Here is a 19,496-nt window from a genome sequence, read left to right on the forward strand (position 1 = left end):
TTTCTCTGCTGCTTTATTAAATCCCAAATTCCTTGCAAAACTGTACAATTTTAATAACTCAAATCTGCGTGGATCATAAAGCTGTCTAAATATACCTAGCGCCCTGGGTACCAGACAGATCCACAGGTGATGATGTCCCTGGACCTGATTAACCGGAACAGGTCACCCGACAAGATTTTATTACAAGTGTCATTTAGATTTCTGACAGCTTTACAAGGCCTAATGGCTTTTTATTAAATACATTGTGTTCAAGGAAGCTGACAGTTGGGGATGCCTTGTAAATACAATGCAATGGAATGTCCTTAGAAGCTGTGTGAGAGAAAGCAGAAGGAGCGTGGGACATCCCTCCCTGTCCCCAGTCCAGCTGCTCAGGAGGCCCGGAGTTCATCATCTCCTGCGGCTAAAGACAAATGGCCCCCTGACACCACCCCCGCCAGCTCTCCAAACCCAGCAGGTCTGCCTCAGGTCAGCCCAGATGTTTTCATCCGGGGCTCTCTAGAGAATCAAATTCCCCAGTGCAGAGGCTGACTACTCCAGAAGCCCCCACACCTTCCTCCTGGAATCGGTGAGGATGGCCTTCCTGTAATTCACATCCTCCATCTGCCCATTAGCAAAGTCTTGTTTCTTTCTTTTCAGCAGTTCATTGAACCCACAGGGAAGAGAGATGGGAGGAAGAATGCATGGACTTCCCGTGCCCCTCGCTGCCTGTGCTTGGCGCTCTTGGTAAAGTACCCACCCAATCACACAGCTGCCTTGCTGAGCAGGTGCTTTCCTCCCCTTTAACAAGTGAGGAAATACAGGTCCAGAAGGATCAGACAAAAGAGGGAGAAGAGAAAGGAGGGGGACGTAGCTCTTATGGGCCCGGCTTTGATGTGCTCTGGGTTCTTGATTTCTCAGCCCGCTGTCTGAAGGAAGTGCTATTACTTGGCTTTAAAGATGCAGAAGCTGAGGGCCACGTGACTCCCCGGGCCACTATCACTGTCCCAGATGAGGGAGGGGCACAGACACAGCGACAGCAGGGCCCAGCTACCACTCACGAGGGGTTCCCTGTGTCTGCCCTGAGCCGAGTGCTTTGCCTGCCCCGTCTCACTGGACCTTTCCTGCGTCTCCCCCGTCGGTATCATCCCCACCTCAGAGGGGACCTGAGGCCTTGTGGAGGGTCAGTCACCGGCCCAGGTCACGTAGGCAGTCAGGGTCAGAGCTGGGTCCAGTGCCTGTGTCCTCACCGCCTGAGCACTGACAAGTCCTGCCTTCCCCAGCTCACAGCAGGGAAGCATATGACTCCTGTCCATCTGTGTTATTTGCTGCTTCCAAAGCACTTCAGATGGTCATTTCATTAGGTCTCCGCAAAGCGATCAAAGGGCAGGAAGTCAACACAGCATGGCCCCATTTTACAGATGGGATAGCTGAGGTCTGAAGAGATGAAACATCTTGTGCAGGTTCCAAACTGAGTTCCAACCTGTGAGGCCAGGGCTGACTTCAGTTGCTCTTCTGTCCTCGAAGGCCAAGGCTTCATCCCCCTCCGGGTCGGCTGCTCCAGCCTGGGGAGCATGGTGATGGGAAGTGGACAACCAGGAATCTCAGGAGAAGCTTTGAGAACAAAAGACCAGTGACCAGTGGGAAATGAGAAGCAGGACTGACCTCAGTTAGCAAGTCCTATTTATCCTCATTATTTGTGGATTCTGCATTTATGAACTCACTACTCACTAAAAACTGATTTGTAACCCTGAAATCAGTATTTGCGGGCTTTTGTGGTCACTCCCAGGTATGCTCATGAGACCCATGTGCCTCCCAGGGCAGTAGGTAAACTTCGCTCTTGCTGGAGTTACAGCGCTGTTGGCCCTCGAGTTCTGTGTTAGTGAATCAACTACATATGTATATAATATATGTATTTATATATATTTTATATATGGGGAAGTTATTGCTCCTTTTGTAGTTATACATAGTGTCTTTAAAGGGGAACACACATTAAACAAGATTATGCATTGATTAGCTGGCAAAAATGTTGTAAGAGGTGGTTTACAGAAACCTAACGCTGGGAGCAATGGTTCAATCTTCACTAATTCATGGTCAATGGAAAGCTTATGGAATAAAATTACCACAAATAACAAGACTCAACTGTACTTCTAAGGTTTCTTCTTTGCGCACAGCTCTCTGCTTGTTACTGTTGGGGGCAGAAGGACAAACCCACTCCTTTGTTTCCAGGTCGCATCACCACCACAAGGAGAGAAGCCTGGAGCCTGGTACTGTCTGAACCAGCCCCAGGTCCAGACCGGACAAGTGTGCCACGAGCATCGAGGGCAGCTGAGCCTCTGGGGAAGAACTGTCTGTAGAGGAAGGAGAAGAGGCCTAGATGTCATTTACATTTTTCTAGTAGCCACACTTAGAAAAAGTAAAAAAAAACATCAGGCAAATTTCATTATAATAATACATTTTATTTGACCCAATATATGTAAAATATTTTCATTTTAATACATAACCGATATAAAAATATTAATGAAATGTTTTACATTCTCTTTTTTGTGCTAAGTCGTTGAAATCCAGCATGTGTTTGACAAGGCACGTCTCAGTTAGGACAAGCCACATTTCAAGCGCTTCTAAGTAGCTGCGTGGGACTAGTGGCTGCTGTTTGGACATCATGATTCTAAAGGGCAGGACATGTCATCCCTATGCTGCTCCCAAAACACTTTTGCATAGTCACCTCGTTAGACCCTCACAGCAGCATTCACAAGGCAGGAAGAAGAGGCGGCATGACTCCGTTTTACACCCGGAAAAAGGATCTGTACCCAGCAGGTATTCCACAGATCTCTTCTGTGACACTTTGAAGTCGGAAGTGGTTGTGGGTACAGCTCTCATATAGAAGATCTTGGGCAGGTCACTTGACCTGTCCAAGCCTTAGCCATCTATAAAACAGGGCGGTGATAACACCCTGCCACCCTCCTGGGAGAGGATAGGATAACATTGTATGGCAAGACCTTGGTAACTACCGGCTGCAACTATTGCTGTACTTCGATCACGGTTGACGGTAAACCCAGCCATGTATGCCCAGCCAGGGCCCTACAGTGACGGGGCAGGCTGCAGACCCACGGGGTGCACGGGGCCTCCTCAGTGCTACAGACTGAACAGTGCATGTGAAAGTGGAAGCACATGTCTGATGTTTCAGAGCAAAACAGCCAAACCAGAAACTCAGTTATATTCCAGATGCCACCCCAGAGAGAATCGGGGGTTAGTCAGGAAATTACTCCCATTTAACATGGGGCTAGTTCACTGGGGACCCTGCCTTTTCCCCCGGCTTGGCAGCCATGCCATCCTGATCGGGTTTCATCTTTTCTGAAGCCAGGCTTTGCTCAGAGTTGGGAGGGAGAGCATGTGGGCAAATAGATTCCTTCCATTCCCATTGTCCTCGTCTGGAGCCCGCTACCAGGATCTCTCCTTGAAATTTGCTCGCCGTTTCTGATCTCTAGGGCTTGGGAGTATAGCTCTATGTGAGAGCCGGTTTCTCAAACTCTAACTGTGCATACACTTGTTTAAAGGAAAGAATAATTCATAGATTCTGGAGAATTCATCTCAGACCCCAATTTGAGACTCAGCAAAATGACTTATTCTACAACAGAGCAAATTACCATTGCAACATAGAAGATGCGTTTAGATGTCTCATTAAAGAACTATTTTTATATCATTGAAATAAAATATTATTTTTTTAAGTTGATGGGACTTATGGCTTCCCAAGACGTGTCTATGGACTGCAATTTGAGAGTCACTGAGTTAAGGAGAATTACAGTGTGGAGGTCATTTGGGAAAGGCCAGGCAGCCTGGAGGGATGGCCCAAGCCACCCTGTCTCATCCATCATGTCACCTCTCAGCCTCGGGGAGCAGACACCTGGCTTGGGCCCCTGTGCCCACCCCCAGCATTTGGGTGGCAACTTGGAGCTGATTCCCACAGCACTAAATCCGCCTCGCTCGCTTGGCAAGCCAGCACCTGTCCTCTTCTCATTTAGGGGCAGGTCGCGTTTTCATGATTATTTCCTTTTTCTCCCAGAATAACTGCCATCTTTGAATAAAAATCTCAGGGGTGATAGGTTAAATTTCAAACAGATATTTGGGAAATATTCCATATACTAGAGTAAGAAAGTAAACAGAATGAGTATGATTCTTTTATGAATAACAGAATCCATCTAAACGATGCAATTTTCTTTCCAACATATTTTTATACATCTTCAAAAGTGGATTGCACCTACTCATACTTTCTCCTCTGAGTGAGGCCTCCTCTGTGGGAAGGACACCCCTTGGAATAGTCAGAAGTAAGTGAGCACTCAACTCTGCTGCTGAGATTTTGGACATTAGACTGTGAACCTCAATGTTCTGCTTAGTAAGATGTGCATCACATTAGCCGTCCCAGAGGGTAGCCAGGAGGGGTATGCGAAATAACCAAGGTGCCCACCAAATGGCCCAGCAAGGAAAGAGGCCAAGTGTGCCCTCTGCACCTCTCGAATTCACTGTGAAAGCAGAAGGGGATCCTCGCTCTTTTTGGCCACCCCCAGGGCAAAGCAGTCTGTTTGGATAAAGCATCATCCAAAGGATGTTAAACATCAACTTCTCAGGACGGTGTCAGGCTGCTCTGATTTGCACCAGATGATTGATAAGCATTATTTTCCCGATTTCTGTCAGCTTCTCTCAGGTCAACATCTACTGTGAGGTCTAATGTGGCCTGTCATCCCTAAGACCGTGGGAATCTCTGTAGAGCTGACACTGGCAGTAGAGGTTTAATGCGCTGTGTCCATGCTGTTAACTCCTAGCATCTCCAGACTCGATGGGCTCCTTCCACTCATCCTGCTGTGAGCTCTGCGTGAGAAGCAGGTAGACGTGGGCCAGGGCAGCAAACCTCTCCTCTCCTCTCCCAGGCTCTATTGGCAGGCAGCGCTGCACTCAGAGACTTGAAAAAGATAGGTAAGTGGCTTCTCTAAGTGAGCAGCATTGCCAGGATGATGGGAACATGTGCAGAAATCTGGCAGAGCATCCCCATGATGGATAGAGCCCTTCCATCCAACAGCCTGGTGAAGGGAGGGCCAGCAAAGATCCAGCACCAAAGAGCCCTGAACTCTCAGGGCAGCTGCTTCTCCCAGGAAGCCTCATGCCTGCTCACATCACTGAATGCTGCCAAGCCAGAGGGTTCTCTGGCCCCAGCTCTGTGCCCACTCAACCCTTAGACAGTGTCTCGGCCAGGGCTGCAGTTACCTGTCACGCTTTGATCACTCCCGACTCTTCCACATACCAGCCATGTGACCATGTACTGATGACGTACTCTGATCCTCAATTTTCCCATCAGTAAAAATGGACATAATCATACCTATCTCTTAGAGATGTGGGAATTAAATAAGCTAACATGTGAAAGCATGCAACAGAGCCAGTGCGTAGGAAGTGTTCAATTAATGTAAGACAAGGTTGCTAGATAATGTTCACATTTAACAACATTTTTGAAAGAAAGGGCTGAGAGTCTCCTTGGGCCTAGTAAGTACCTCTGCCTTCCTCACCGTACCCCAGAAAGAACAGAATAATCTCCTACACCCAGGCCAAGACAATGATGCTTGACGGAAGTCCCAGGCCCCCAGAGCCCCCCACCATGGTTCGGTGCTGAGCCTACACAAGTGTCCCTGGCTGCCCTGGGCCAGCTCTTTTATTTATTTATTTATTTTTATTTATTTTTCAATTTTTAAATTTTTTTATTAAGGTATGGTTGATATACACTCTTATGAAGGTTTCACATGAAAAAACAATGTGGTTATTACATTCATCCATATTATCAAGTCCCCACCCACACCCCAATGCAGTCACGGTCCATCAGTGTGGTAAGATGTCACAGATCCACTATGTGCCTACTCTGTGCTACACTGTTCTCCCTGTGATCCCCCACAGCATGTGCACTAAACATAATACCCCTCAGTCCCCTTCTCCCTCCCTCCCCACCTGCCCTCCCCTACCCCTCCCCTTTGGTAACCACCTGTTCATTCTTGGAGTCTCTGAGTCTGCTGCCATTTTGTTTCTTGAGTTTTGCTTCATTGTTATACTCCACAAATGAGGGAAATCATTTGGCATTTGTCTTTCTCTACCTGGCTTATTTCACTGAGCATAATGTCCTCCAGCTCCATCATGTTGTTGCAAATGGTAGAATTTGTTTCTTTCTTATGGCTGAATAGTATTCCATTGTGTATATGTACCACCTCTTCTTTATCCATTCACCTACTGATGGACACTTAGGTTGCTTCCATATCTTGTCTACCGTAAAAAGTGCTGCGATAAACATAGGGGTGCATATGTCTTTTTGAATCTGAGAAGTTGTATTCTTTGGGTAAATTCCTAGGAGTGGAATTCCCGGGTCAAGTAGTATTTCTATTTTTAGTTTTTTGAGGAACCTCCATACTGCTTTCCACAATGGTTGAACTAATTTACATTCCCACCAGCAGTGTAGGAGGGTTCCCCTTTCTCCGCATCCTCGCCAGCATTTGTTGTTCTTAGTCTTTTCAATGTTGGCCATCCTGATTGGTGTGAGGTGATGTCTCATTGTGGTTTTAACTTGCATTTCCCTGATGATTAGCGATGTGGAGCATCTTTTCATGTGCCTGTTGGCCATCTGGATTTCTTCTTTGGAGAACTGTCTCTTCATGTCCTCTGCCTGGGCCAGCTCTTACTTCATGTGTGTCCAGAGTCTGAGGGAAGTTCTTGCCTCAATTTTCAGTCCCCAAAGCCATCCAACCCCAACAGTTTAATTAAATCTTACTAGACTTGAAAAAGGAGCACACTCCAGCCTGTCTTCTGAGCCATCTCTTCCCTGTGACTATACTTCCCTGAGAATTTCCACCTCTGGGTAGGCGATCAGGGCTTCAGGCTCAGACACATGCCAGGAGGCCCTGTCTTTCATGGTTCTGGGAGGCCTGTCCTGTCCCAGAGCTAGGTCTCCTGGTGGATCTCCCCCACACTCCCTGGCAGCACATCTGCCCAGGTTAGGCTTTGCTTAATGCAAAGCACCTGGTTGGCAGCTTCCCTGCTAATGTCAGGCTCACACCTGGTCTCCCTGCTCCCATTCCTGCCCCTCTCCATGCCTCTCTCCACGCTTGGCCCTCTAAAACATGAGCCTACTCACGTTACCCACCCCTTCTTAAAGCCAGTCAGTGGCATTACACTTGATGAAATTCCAAACTCCTTCCCAGGGTCTAGAAAGTTCTTTTGAGCTTGCCTTTGCTTCTCTGCCCATTGTCCAGGTAACTCCTACCCCAGCTTCACATCTCAGCTTAGATATCACCTCCTCTGCGAAGTCTTCCCTGATGCACTTCCTCAAAGCTCCCAGCTGCCTATTCTTCCCCATCCAAGCATATATGACACCCTGTATGTCTACTCCTCTGTCTCTCCAACTAGCTAAAATAACTTAGCACTGTTTCACAGGGCCTAGCACAATGCCGAAAATGGTGCACAATTCAGGAGTTAATAGATTTGTGATGACTCCTTCTGGAAGACACTGCCCAAAGCTCTCAGCCCTGGGACCAGCAGCTCAGAGCTCCCCACAGGCCTGGGGCCCACCAGAGGTCTGTGGTTTTACTGTTAGTGGAAATTGGGCTGGCAGATCAAAGGCAACTGCTTCTATAGTCCAGACTGCCAGCAGCCAGCACTCTGAAAATATCAATTGAATTGGTAATTCAAAATTAAGTAGGCTAGTGATTGATACAGATTTGTAAACTGTGGCCCACCACCTCTCCCTCCTCTTGTAAACCGGGCCTTCCCCATGGTGCGTTGGCTTGAAGCATGGGGCTTCCCAAACAGGAGTTCATTTAGCTCTAGCTGGGCCCTGCCCCCTTCCACCCTGACTTTAAAGGGCCCCTGTTCTCAGAACCCTACACCACTCCTGTGAGATGTCTTAGAAAAGGCTTAGCACCTGAGATCCCCTTTCAGAAATAAAAACTCACAAATTTGAGCCAAGGGAGAAAAGTCTGGTACAGCTTTGCACCTGTAACACATGAGTCACTTGATTAAGAAAATAGTCAAGATCAGGTTTGTGATTCTCTCTGTGTTGGGTACAGGAAAGTGGGGGGCATGTGAAGGGGAAGAAACGGTTGCAGCTGCACCAGCTTTCAAATCCCAACCATAGTCTACATATTCTGGGCCATCCACATTTTGGAAAATGACTTTTCCCCCATGAATACTTTCTGTGCTGGTCAGAGGGTGCCCCATATATGTGAACAACTGCTGGAGGATTTCAAAGCCACCGCACCATGGGGCAGGCTGGGCATTGTTGGGAAGCTAGCAAGGAGAATGGGGTTCCCTGGGGGAAGGTGAGGGGTTCCCAGCAGCAGGATTCTGAGAAGGCTGCCCTGGGCTAATGATGCCCTTGGTACCCAAGAGAGAAGGGCAAGGGAAGCCCTGGGGCCCCACCTGGTCACCCCTGTTTCTTCTGTACTCTGAGGACAATTACCCCTTTCCTTCAGGGAAGGTGAGGAGCCAGTGAGACCATTTACCTAGAGCAGGTGCCCGAGCACCCAGCACCACGCCCTCTCCTGAGAGGCAGGCGTGTTAGTGCCCAATGACTGTGACTCACTCCTTCACCCAGGTCACCCTAGGAAGGCTTTTTCCTGCTGTTTGTTTGTCTAGGGCCTTTCTGGAAAAGAGGCGGAGTTGCTGGGAAGAGGCGGAAGGTGGCTGCTTTGTGGCATTAGGTCTCAGGCAAGGGGGAGACGGGAGGACAGGCTGGGGTGGCTCCCTCCTCAGAGCTCTGCCCACTCGCCTGGCTCCAGCCTAGAGCTGGATGGGGTGGGCGTGGGAGTGCCAGGGGGCTGAGGAAGGCCGGAGAACAGAAGGCCACCTCCAGCTTCCCCCACCAAGTCCGTTCCCCAACTTTCCTTCAGGTTTGTTATGAGCAAGAGATCCTGGGCTGTGTATTAATAAAACAATGGAATTTTTCTTCTTCTCATAAATTATATAATTCAAACCTTAAAACACCTTTAATGAACAGTGACTGGGCATGTGACACTTAATAAAACTGGGCTCAGGTCAGTTTCTGCTTGACAGGCTACCAGCCGAGAATGTGCCTTATGAGTAAATGATTAAGAGGCGGGATCTTTCCCGGGCTCTACTATTAAACACTTCAAAGGTTTCCAAAGTCAGATAAAATGAAAAGCAAATGTGTTTCACTGCCTCTCAAATGCCTCAAATGTTTTAGCAGGTGCAAGCAATGAAACCTTCCATGGTGACAGCATTTTAGGGTCTGCAAAGTGCACCCAACTGAATTCTGGGAATTCTGGACCAGCTTCATAAAAATTCATGATTTCCAATGAGGAGAGATGTTCATCCTCCGAGCCCATCTACATATGTGGCACAGAAGGGACTGTCTCAGGGTCCTCTGGGTCATGGGTCAGCTTAAGTCTTTCTGCTGTAGGAGAGACCCTGCATCCTAGCAGATCCCCAGATGGATGGCCAGCTTCATGCTGGCAGAAACAGAGGGGCAACTCTCCAGGTTGGCCTTGACTTCCCAAAGGCACATTAATAGGTCAAACCCAAGTCCTCTTTTTCTGGGCCTGAATATGTTTTCATGTGCTCTGGGAATGCAGCACAGACTATGAGAGCCAGCAGACTTCATACACATATAGCTACTGTGATTTTCTGTAAATTTTGTAACCACTCTGCACCCCAGTTTCCTCATCTGTAAGATGGGAATAATCATAGCACCTACCTCACAGGCTTTTTGCGAGGATTAAATGGGTTAACATCATAGAAGTACTTAGATCACAGAGCAGAATTCAATACATGTTCATGATTCTTATTATTGTCCCACTAGGAAAAATGAATATAAAAAGTTAGCATTATATAGCTTGACCACTTGAGCTTTTCATTTAAAATTTGCTGTAACTTAACTTTCCAAGTCACAGTAATCTCTCACATAGACATGTAATATTTTATAGTTTACAAAGGACATGCTGAGACATTACCTCATCCCAACCTTTGAACGGTAAAGCTCGTAAGGCAGGGATGGTCACCATGGACCAAGGATGGGTTTCCAGCTCTGTGGTGGCTCTCTCTTGCATAGAAGGGGACCCACCACTTGGACCCTTGGGTCCTGAGGTCACCTGTCTGTGAAATGGGTACAGAGCGGCTCCCCCTGAATCATAGCACATGCCACACTCAAGAGTTTGCAGCACCCCATCTGCTGAACTATCAGCTGTTGGCCCCATCTCATCCAACATATTTCTTACTCATGCAGGAACTCCAATGCAGTTCACGTTTTATCTCAGTCGTGTTGCAAGCACAAACTGTTTATGAGACTCAACTTTTATGCTTCCCCTTTCATAATGAGGAGGGCAGTGAAATGGCATTCCAAGAGTCAGTGAGGGAGAACCCCTTAATTCTTTCCCCAGGGAATAGCTGAGCAGTGATTGTTATCAGAGAACATTCTCCTGATTTCCCAGCAATACGTGATTACTCACCTTCTCAACAATACCCACCACTCAATGAACACCTCTAAAAGACTTTGTAAACTCTGGGTACTTGATATGGGGACACATGCCATAGGCCCTTTGCCACATGCCAGGTTCTCCAGACAGACACTGGTATAAGCATCTCACTAACCAGCCACCCAACACCGCCCTCCTCACCCAACCCGCTACCAGTCAGCACACAGTAGATTCCCTTCAACAAAATCATAGCGTTTTGACTCAGACATCTCTCCCCTCCTCCCTGACCAAAGTAATAAACACCCATGTTGGACCCAGCCTGGCCTCTGCTCTGCCTTCAGCACACACCACCCATGAACCGTGTATTCATACCTTTCTAACCATCCTGTTTAAGGACATAATGTTAAGGTGTATGTGAAGAGGTAATTACAGGGATGTTCTTTACAGCATTATTTATAATAGTGGAAACCGCAAAACTCTTAGGAGTCCAGCATTAACAAAATTTGCAGTGTCCATATGCTGAAGAACTTGGCAGGCACTTTAAATGAGGTTGATAATAATAAGAAAACAAATTCATGTCATGCGAAATTACAAATAAGCCTATTGTAATGCTATATGTCTAGAATGATCCCTTGTTTACTAGAAGTACAGATTTTATATGTAAATACTACAAGATAGGTATGCCTATTTTTAAAAGCCTATGAGGATACACATGAGTTGATTAATAATGTTTACTGCTCGGTAATTTGATTTCAGATTTAACTTTTTTTCTATTTTTATTTTTAATACCGTGATTTCAGATTTAACATTTTGTTCAGTTTTCTTTCTTTGGCCCATTCAAATTTTCTGGTTTCTTTACCTGAAACATGATTTCCTTTATTATTTAAAAAAATTATTCTTTCTAATTAAAAAACACTCAGAGTTTCCTAAGTGAGAATGGCTTTGGAATTCATCTCACCCCCTGGCCTTATTTTTTAGGTGGGTAAACTGAGGCTGCAAGAAGTGTGGTGCCTCTGTAACGGTCCTCAAGCTATTTGGTGGCAGGGCCATGGCAAGAGACTTTGTCCATCCTCCACTTTATCCCAGTTCTTTCCATGAAGTGCTGATGCCTCTGAGATTTTTATAAATGTGGAGGCACCACGTCCATGAATTTGACCGCATGGACCCACCTTCCTCTCCATGAAACTAAGCATTCTTCAATTGGCTCAACAGCAAATGTACCTCACACTGCATCTGTCTCCACCTGCTTTGACCAGGTTATAAGGCCCATGGCAGAGTTAAAATCCAATGGCACACATCACAGGGTATGTGCCAGGACGTGGGGCAAAGTGTCCTACCAGATTTCAGCACATTTTCGTGTAAGATTCCACTGTGTATGGGGACATGAGTGGGGCACTGCCCGGTCTGCAGCCGGCCCCACCCCTCGGCTCATCCTGGTCCAGCTACATGGTTAATGAACAACATGGCCAAATGAATGAGTGGAGATAGGGTCAGCCTGTTTCAAACAAAGACTCTTTTTTTCTAAACCACCCTAAGCATTTGTGGATTTTCCTTCTCATCTATCATGACTCATTCATTTGTTGATTCTAAAATGGAAGGTGGTTATTCTGTTCAATTGCAGTAATTTTTCCATCAAGGAAAAGAAAGAACTGATTTTGCAAGCAGTAACTTCAAGTGAAGGTGAATAAGTTTAGTTCCTGGGAAGTTTTCACAGGGAGGAAAAAGTGTGAGGTGGAATTCTTCAAACCCATCTCTAGCATCAGATGTCAAGCATCAGATGCCCATAAATGTTGTCCCAGAGGGGAAGGTGTGAGGGCTTCACAGGCCTGCTGTGGAGATGAGCCTCGGTCAGGAGCTCACAGTCAGGACAGAGACCTCCTCTCAGGCCCAGGAGTGAGTGTGGCGGCCCCTCGCCCCAGCCCCACTGGCAGCTCTCTGCCCCTTTCCCTGTGAACTCTTCTCCGTGGCACACACTGCCATCTGACACTCTCTGTATCTGCCTTGTTTACAGTCAAGTTCCCTTTACTAAACCGTAAGCTTTCTGTGGCTGTGGGTACTTGTCAATTTTGCTCCCTGCTGTATTCTCATCACCCAGAACAGTGCCCTGTGCACACAGAGCTGTCCGACAGTTAATACACAAGCGAATAAACAGTGAATAAGTGAAGACAAGGGAAAAACAGAAAAGATAAATGTTTAACAATGGGGATATTATACATCCATTAAAAATGGATCATGGATTGTACTCCAAACCATTTCTAGTGATTATATCTGGGGCAGGGCTTAGGGATGGTGGGGTGCCTTTATTTTTTCCTATTAGGTCATTTGGAAATATTGTATTACTTGGTATTTCATTTTTTAACAGAAAAAGAAAAATACATTATTTCATGTGGAAAAAGGCCTGAAGGTTTTTGTAACGGCAAGGAAAAATTATTTTGAAGCAGGGTTAAGTTTTTTTTAAAAAGTCAAGGTATAAACCTTTAGATAGAATAATTGTACATATTTATGTGTCTAGAAAAGACTAAGAGAAATTATGATTATCCCAGTTTTTTCCTTCTGCTTTATGCTTTTCTATTTTTCCAAAATGCCTTTAATAAGCCAATAGTCAGAAAAATACTTCATTTAAAAATATGAATTTAATGCAGTTATATTTAACTGCAAGGAAATGTGATCATGTATATGTATATATGTAATGTACACTTATATAATAAGGAATAAGTATGTATAACATGGTAAACAAGAGAAGTTTAATTTTTGTAAATTGTCAGATAAGACTGAGCCCCACTCTGCAGTGAATTCTGCACCCGTTGTGCAGAAGACAGAGATGTCTGTCCGGTTCTTAAGGGTTTTCAGGAAAGGACAGATCTACAACCTCAGCAGGAGGATCTGCTCTGTGATGAATTACCTTTACTTCAAGTCAGCCTTCCTCAGTCTAACTTAAATTCCCTCCTGCTTCAAAAAAAAAGAAAAAACAGCCCACCATTATTCTCCCCGGAAATAAGTCTGGTGACGTGTTTCCAGGAACCCTCTGCAGACTTCAAAGTGGGTAGGCATTAGGTCCTTCCCTGTCTCTAACATCCCAGCCCTTCTCTCCTTTGCCCCCTCAAAATGCAAAATACTTCTATTAATCTGGCTTTTCAACACTTTCACATGATTGTCGCCTCCCTCTGGTCTCTTCCCAGGATCTCTGCGTCATTCTCCAAACAGGGTGCCTGAAATGACTCAGGAATGGACTCACTCGGCCAAAGTTAAAATGACTGAGCGGTTTACGTTGCGGGTTTGCAAAGCCGCCTCCTACTGATGTGTTCCCACATCACTGGCTTAAAAGAGAAGAGCATCTCCCTGTCAACAGGACTGCTGCCAGCTTCCCCGATAGCCTGGCATCAGGGGCCGCCTCGGTGTCCCTTATTAGCTGGCCTCCCGACTCTGATTCCTGGGTCCCTGTGCCCTTCTGCATTCAGGATGGCTGCATCACATTGTCCCTTTTACTTTGTGCCACTTGCCACTGTCATCAATCACTAACTGTCCCATGGAAAGAGCTGCCGCTGAGCTGGGTGGCAATTATAAGCAGCATCTCTAGAGGCACCACCTGCTGGCCCAGGATGGTCAGACACATTGGGCAGCTGGGCAAGGGGACTGACGCTGACACCAGCACTGCAAACAGATAGCATTTCTGTGAATGGGCAGGTGGACCCCATTCAAATGCAGAGCAGCTCATTTCAGAATGGTCAGGTTGAAACACACTCGCATGCGCACACACACACACAGCTTATTGTCGTGTTTGAAAACAAATTTAAAAAACATTTATGGAGTCAACAGACTGTGAGAGTTTTTTTTAATGAAATTAATTTGTAAAGGTTTCAAGATGTTAACAAATGATCAATGAGATTTTTTCGTAATTGATTTAAAAATTCATTAGGTACACAGTGTGGCTTTCTTATTAACTTTTACTTTAGCTTCCAGTTGGGGCTTTGTTGCACTTGAGTGGATCCAGGAAGAGGAATTCCTGTGGTCACCCAGGTTTGAGCCTCACCCTGGGACCCAGCCCTTTACTTCAAGTCTTTGGGCCAGGACCTTGACCCTGGGATAAGGGTTAGTTGCCTTTCATGCCAGGGAGGAGGTGCAGAGCAGAGAGGGGGCTTCAGGAGACCCAGTGAGTTCTCTAGGCACTACCTGATCCCATCTCATCTTCCCCAAAGTACCTCTCAGGGGTAGCTGGCAAATGTCAGGGTGGGGCACCCATACTCCCAAAGCCCACCCTTCCTCGGGTTAAGTGCAGGGCTGGTCTCGGCCTCCAGCCCACTCCAGAATCTCCCCATAACATCCTTCCATCCATCCACCCATCTAATAGTCACTGAGCACCCACAAAATACCAGGCACTTCACTGGGTGCTGAAATTTCACTCCCTATTTCTCTCTTTTCCCTTGTTTCTTTCTCTAAAAAGGGACAGAAGCAGGAGCCCGGTAGAAAGTGGGCTGCCAACTGGTGACCAGTGCTGCCATGACTTCCTGTCATTTTGGAGGGCAAGTCTACAGGCTTCTTTGAGATCCTGATAATGGAGGCCCCACTGCCCAGCATTCTCTACCCCATGTTGCTTTATTTTTCTTCATTGCACTTACTGTTCTTGACACGTTCTACATTTATTTGATTTAGCTTTTGGGATCGTTTCTCACTGCCAACCAGAATGTAAGCCCTGTATATGTAGAGATTTTATTTTGTTCACTGATGGGGCCTGGCATATGGCTGGCACTCAAAAGTATTTATTTTGGGTGGATGGATGGATGGATGGATGGATGGATAACTGAATGGATGGATGGATGATGGATGAAGGGAAGACAGGACATATTTCCTGCCCTGGTGGAGTTTTTAATTTTGTAAAGAAGACTATGAATTAAAGAGTCATGAATGAAAACCTATGTACAATTGTGATTGCATCAAATGCCACAAGGAAGAAATACCCAGCATCACTGAAGAATTTAACAAAAGGCTTTGGCTTGATGTGGGGATGGGAGTGCTCACTCCAAGGAAGTGGGAAGTGGAGCAAGCTAAGGCCAGAGAGCGAGGTGGCGTCCACCAGAAGAGCAAACTGCCCTCTCTATATGGTTTTGGGTTGTGTAAACCTTGCCCCCTCTCTGCCTGCTTCTGCCCCAGAAAGATGTCACAGCACTTCATCGCAGGAGCCCGGGTTCTCAGAAGGCAGTGGGCTGCCCGATGGGGGACAGGACTCCCAGAGAACTGAGCCAAGAATCATGCTTCCCCCTTTCTTCTAATAACTGCCCAGATATCATGGACCACGGTGGGGTCACAAAACCAGACTGAAAATATAGCTTTAGCTAAATGGTGTGAGCTCGGATAGAGGTTCTTTCAAGACTGAAATAGAACTTTCAGGGACCTAGAAATCAACTGAATATCTCATCCTCCCCTGGAACTCCCTCAGTGGAGCACCCAGAATGATGTCAGCTCCCTTGGTTCAAATCCTTGCTCTTCTACCTCCCAGCTGTGTGACCTTGGGCTGCTTCACACGCCCCACGCTGTTTTGTCATCAGTGGGATGAAAACTGTGGTTGTAAAAGTGTTTCCTAACATAAGCTAGTAAGAACTTGACACATATTTACTGTTTTTGTGATTAGTGGTCAATGATTCTCACACACACACACAAAAGTGAATAGTTCTCTTGTTACCAATTGAAACACATTTGTCAATTCACTCAAAAAAATATAGCTGGTGGGTGTTCTCCATGTTCCATCACTGTGCTGGGCACAAGGCCACAAAGATGAATCTCAAGTGAGCCCTGCCTCCAGATAATGTAGAAACAGAGATTCGTGGGCAGTCACTGGCAGCACAGAGAGCTCTACATGAGGGCAGTAGAAGACCAGAGGGGAGTTCAGAAGAAGGCAAGAATACTTTAGCAGAGGGAATCCTGGAAGGCTTCTTGGAGGAGGTGAATCAGAATTCACCTACCTTAGTTTCCTGGGCTTTCATGGTCTGCAGTGGAGCTGCATCCTCAGGGCTGTATGACCTTTGTCCCTAGGCTCTTCCCAAAGACAAACCGGGAGGAGGGGTGGTAATGTAGCAGACAGGAACTATAGCAAATGCTCTCAGTGTCTCGTGTCATGTTCCCTCAGGCTGTCTCTGATGCCATCTGATTTCACCAAAAGCAATGGGCAGTCCTGTGCACACTGGCAAGAGTCCTACCTCCAAGGGCATGACAAGTGTCTCCACCGTTTCTGCTTCAGAAACTTCTCCAAAGTCAAGGGACCTCATCAACCCGCCTGCAGGTGCAGTGGGGCACTGTGGGAAAGGAGGCACCTCTGGCCCAAACTTCAAGCAACAGAGGACAGAGCCTGTGAATAAGTACTCCAAAGTCCTCTCCTGTGGCAAGAAAATTCTGGAAGGCAGTCAGCAGGCTCACAGTTCGACCCTTGAGCCCTCGCTGCTCTACAGCAGTGACCTCAGTAACACGCCTTCATGCTGGCTCCGTCTCCTTCCTTCTTTGGCTTTCCCCAAACCCTCAACAACTGTCCATTTTACTCCTCATCATTATAATACCGAATTTGTATCAGAATATTGTAAATTGTATGATGCTGTCATAGCAAATACATAACAAAGTTTCAGTGGCTGAGCACGACAAACATTTATTCCTAGATCACGTGTCATGTCTATGTGGATAGGCAGGGGTCTGTTCTGGTTCTTCTCCCTCAGGGACCCAGACCAGCAGAGCCATCCCTTGGGAACACATCCAGCCTGGAACTGGAGCCGGGAAATGTGGCACATCAAGCCCCCATCTTAAGAGTTCTGCCAGGAAGTGACCCACATCACACTCTCCCCATCCCATCAGCCAAAGTAGTCACTTGTTTGGGCCCAAGTTCAGCAGGGATGGAAAGACATCCAAACCTTGTGCTTGGAAGGAGGAATGTGAGGCCACAAGTAGAGTGCCTTAATGACTGCATTATTCTCCCTAAAAAATGTCAACTCTGTGCCCCGTCCTCCGCTAGCAGCTCTGGGTTTGGGAACTTGGGGGACGTGGTGGAGCAGGAGATGGTGCAGAACAGAGAGCCTGCTACTCCCTTCTGGCCTCCCAGCCCTGGTCCCCACTGCTTCATGTGCAGGGGCCTCTCTCGCTGGGGCCCTGAATCTAATTCATTCTATAGGTCTCAGGCCAAACCTTACACTCTCAGAGATCTTAGCTGCCCTCCCCTCCCCAATTATCCACACAGAAGTCCCCTCTTCTCTCAACTCTCTCCATTCTTTCCTATTATAGGACTTACCACATTTGTAATTATATATTAATTTTTGTGCAGGTGTTTTTTGATAGTTCCCCCAATGACTATAAGCTCCATAAAAACTGAGACATATCTGTGTTTACACGGCTGCATCTCTAGCACCTAGCACAGGGTCACACGCACAGTAAATGCTCAGCACATACTGATCAAATGAATTAACATATTAGGGAAGCCAGAAATACATGCAATGAGCAGAAAAGAACTTAAAGGGATATAATAATCCTCATATTTGTATCATGCTTTTCATTCACACTGCCTTTTGTGAAACACAAAGATGTGTAAACTCTAGCACCTGAAGCACCTCCATACGAGTAGTTTTCTTTCCCATAATTCTGCTTACAACCCCACATCCCTGATACCTGGAAAAAGATTTTTATTCTCACCTTAGAGATGAGAAGTCTCAGAAAGGCAGAGTGACTTTCTCTGGTCACCTGGATGGTACTCTGGTTTGAGATCCTAACCTTTTCTCTCTACGTAACCCTTCCAAACACACGCTCTCACCAATTGTTCAGAACCTGTGTTGGTTGGTTAAATGTGGCCAGAATCCAAACATCAATCAGAACAGCTAAGGAACAGTGCAAACGAATTGAGTTCATGGTCTTGGTTGATTTTTTCCAGCAGATTCTTCCATTGCTTCTTCTAGAAAAAAAAAGTACATTTGGAAAAGGGCACAGGGTTTCCAGAAGGGAAGGTTCTGAGTGCCTTTGGGGTCAGCCCAACCTTAACGGTTTTATCCCAACTGCCGAATTCGGTCAGTTCTGCAGCTTGGCCACACCTGACTAGTCCAGCTCACCTTGCTGATGGCTCTAAGACCCCTAGGAGGGCACTCAGGAAGGGGGCGTGGCAACGCTGCCCTTGAGGAATTCCCGGCGCTGATGGAGAGGTGAAGCTCCGGTAAATGCTACGTCAGAGCCCAAGGGCGGAGTCAAGGGCGGAGTTTGGCTCACGCAGCCTCAGGAAGGCTGCCCCGAGGAGGCACGCCTGGGCTTTCCGGTTCTTCCTCAGCCCTGAGAAACAATCCTGGTTAGCTACAAAATCTCAACCCAAACTGGCTTAAAGGGGAATACAAGGGGAAATGTGGCTCGTGCCACTGAAAAGCCACAGAGTAAGGCTGGGTCCAGCTTCTCAAGGATCTGCGTCTCCACCTCAGCTGTTCTGTGACGGGCCTCCTGCATGTGGTGGCCCTGGTCGCTGCAGGCTTACCTGCTTGTAGCTCCAGGTCCCTGTAAAGCAAACGCTGCTTTCCAAGCATTCTGGCCAGAGCCTAGGATTCGCTCTGACTGGTTCTGATTGGGCCCCATTGAGACCAGAGCTATGTTCTGATTGGCCAGACCTGTCACATGCTCACCTGGAGCTTGGAGTTGGAATCAACTCCCACCATACCACGTAAACTGAGATCCTAGGAGCAAGGATTCTGCATGGAAAATTGGAGGCCATTACTGGAACAATGGGAACTGGCTGCTCAGCAGGACAAGCAAACACCTACCATATTATCCTGCTCTTAAAACTGAGAAGATTGAGGTCCTCAGAGATTAAGCAACTTCCTCCAAATCACATAGAGGTGTCCGTCCAGGAGAAATTTCCCGCATTGTTTAACCATCATGCTCTAAATAGTATCCATGATTCTGGGCCACCTCCTGCTATGTCCTCAAAAATCACCATTTCTGTCTGCATTCTTAGGAGACAGGTTCTGAGAAGGATCCTTGTAACTCATTGGGCTTTAGTCTGAATAACCACACCATCTGCCTTGTGGGCTAAAGAAAGCTCCACATCCTTCTCCATGA

At 46.8% G+C, this 19,496-nt stretch overlaps 2 long non-coding RNA genes across 2 annotated transcripts; both read right to left on the reverse strand.

Annotated features, from left to right (window-relative positions):
- Nucleotides 1-262: 262 nt before the first annotated feature.
- Nucleotides 263-9,818, reverse strand: LOC140850338 (uncharacterized). The gene is made up of 3 exons (XR_012132995.1): nucleotides 9,716-9,818; nucleotides 2,120-2,327; nucleotides 263-1,590 (listed from the first exon to the last, which is right to left on the reverse strand). It is a non-coding gene; the product is annotated as an uncharacterized lncRNA (long non-coding RNA).
- Nucleotides 9,819-15,200: 5,382 nt separating this feature from the next.
- Nucleotides 15,201-19,004, reverse strand: LOC108410229 (uncharacterized). Its single transcript, XR_001856455.3, has 3 exons — nucleotides 18,916-19,004; nucleotides 18,506-18,719; nucleotides 15,201-18,351 (listed from the first exon to the last, which is right to left on the reverse strand). It is a non-coding gene; the product is annotated as an uncharacterized lncRNA (long non-coding RNA).
- Nucleotides 19,005-19,496: the final 492 nt, after the last annotated feature.

Source organism: Manis javanica, chromosome 7, assembly GCF_040802235.1.
Source record: "Manis javanica isolate MJ-LG chromosome 7, MJ_LKY, whole genome shotgun sequence".
NCBI classification, from domain to species: Eukaryota; Metazoa; Chordata; class Mammalia; order Pholidota; family Manidae; genus Manis; species Manis javanica.